The sequence below is a fragment of the Prunus avium genome, unplaced genomic scaffold (genome assembly GCF_965620075.1).
Source record: "Prunus avium unplaced genomic scaffold, drPruAviu1.hap1.1 HAP1_SCAFFOLD_120, whole genome shotgun sequence".
NCBI lineage: Eukaryota > Viridiplantae > Streptophyta > Magnoliopsida > Rosales > Rosaceae > Prunus > Prunus avium.
In genome coordinates, this window is record NW_028276943.1 from 50,001 (window position 1) to 52,500 (window position 2,500).

A 2,500-nucleotide genomic window follows, 5' to 3' on the forward strand; every position below is an offset into this window, starting at 1 on the left:
TGACCAAGCCATTCAAGCCATGCGTTGCCTTCGCCTTGGCATGCCGTGGCCTTGCCTCGCCATGCGATGCATTCCGACAAAGTGACGCGAAGCGGAAGCCTATCATGGCGTAAAAATGTCGACAAAATTTTTCGACATTTGAATAATGGGGTTTGACAAGGTTTGAAAAATTCAATACAAATGGTAGGCTTGAATGTCGACAAAGTGACGCGAAGCGGAAGCCTACCACGGCGTAAAAATGTCGACAGATTTTTTCGGACCTTGTCCTGCCATGGGCTGCGCGCAGCATGCCGGCAGCCTGTGCGCAGCGTGCGCACAGCATGTCGGCAGCGTGCGCACAGCATGCCGGCAGCGTGCGCGCACCATGCCGGCAGCCTGTCGACAGAATTTTTCGAAACTTGTCCTGCCATGCGCGCGCGCAGCTTGCGCGCAGCGTGCTGATTCTGTCGACAGTGAGGCTAGCGAAAGTTGTCCTGCCATGGCGTGCGCGCAGCCTGTGCGCGCAGCTTGCGCATCTGTCGACAGTGAGGCTAGCGAAACTTGTCCTGCCATGGCATGCGCGGCGCCTGCGCGCAGCCTGCGCACAACATGCGCGCAGGCTGTGCGCAGCGTGCGCGGAGCTTGCGTGCAGCTTGCGCATCTGTCGACAGTGAGGCTAGCGAAACTTGTCCTGCCATGGCATGCGCGCAGCGTGCGCGCAGTCTGTGCGCAGCATGCGCGCAGCCTGTGCGCAGCATGCGCGCAGCCTGTGCGCGCAGCTTGCGCATCTGTCGACAGTGAGGCTAGCGAAACTTGTCCTGCCATGGCATGCGCGCAGTCTGCGCGCAGTCTGCGCGCAGCATGCGCGCAGCCTGCGCGCAGCATGTGCGCAGCATGCCGGCAGCATGGTTCCAGGTTTTTTCAAATGTCGACAGAATTTTTCAAATCTTGTCAAACCCCGTTTTTATTGAAATTTCCTCGCACAATAAGCTCCCCATAAGTAGTCTATGATTTTTAGGACCTTCTCCAACTTACAAAACTAAAAAATTCCTCCCGGATTTGTTTTAATGATTTTTTCAATTTTACGACTTCTAAAAATAATAAAAAATACTTCCCGACTTCAAAAATTTATGAAACTTTTTCCCATCATAGATTGCATGTTTCTTAGTATCCCTGCAAAAAATCACGTCCAAATACCTTGTATTGAATTATTTAGAGCCCATTATGACTCCTCGCGCATAGGTGATGTCTCTTCCTGTCAAAGGGCTAAATGCATAAAATGCTATATAGGGGGGTGTGTGTTGCCTGCATATGCATGGCAGCCCATGCCTTCCTAGCTGCAGCCCCCTTCCCCCACGCCACACCCATGTCATGTTGCCTCGATATGTTGCCTCGGTATTATGGGTTTGGTGTCGGGGTCGGGGGGCTGCCACCCATGGCGGTGGTGGCCGGAATCCGGCCGCCGCCACCACGCCGCCGCCATGGGTGAGGGAGGAAAAAAAAGGCGTGGAAAGTTGCGAAATGGGGTTGTCTAGGCTTTTTTTTGGCATGGGAGAGCATGGAGTGCTAGGAACTCCTTCTCAAATGCACGGGCATGTCGACCACAACCTCATTTCTCAACAACAACCACCCGTGTGGGGTGGCGGTGGGTGGATAGTCGCGGATTGGGGCTTGCCAAGCCAATGTTTTCAAAAAATTTCATCAAAATTAAAAACAAATGTTTTGTTGCCTTCGGATTTGTGGGCGAGCGGCGAGTCGGAGTGGAGCCGGTAAAGTTTAACCTCGGTGTGCACGGTTGTTTTTAGAAACTCAATCCAATGCCGGGGACGTTGAAAGTGACGCTCTTATGAGTTGCAAACCCGCAAGATTTAAAGAACCTTTTCAAAACAATTTCAAACCAACAAGATTTAAAAACAGAAATTTTCATCAAAATGAAAAACAAATGTTTTGTTGCCTTCGGACTAGTGGGCGAGCGGCGAGTCGGAGTGGAGCCGGTAAAGTTTAACCTCGGTGTGCACGGTTGTTTTTAGAAACTCAATCCAATGCCGGGGACGTTGAAAGTGACGCTCTTATGAGTTGCAAACCCACTAGATTTAAAGAACCTTTTCAAAACAATTTCAAACCAACAAAATTAAAAACAAATGTTTCGTTGCAAACAAATTGTGGGCGAGCGGCGAGTCGGAGTGGAGCTGGTAAAGTTTAACCTCGGTGTGCACGGTTGTTTTTAGAAACTCAATCCAATACCGGGGACGTTGAAAGTGACGCTCTTATGAGTTGCAAACCCACAAGATTTTAAAAACTTTTTGAAAATGTTTCTTCTAAATGACACATTTTGATCCTTGGCAAGTGCTCAATCCGTAACTATCCAATCACCGCCACACCACACCGGTCGGGAGTGTGTGAATGGTGTGCTTCCCGGGGTTGGCATAGATAATCTTTCGCATCGACAATCTTTTGCATGCGAGGGAATGTCTATGCCAACCCCGGGAAGCACACCATTCACCCACTAGTTGTGGGCGAC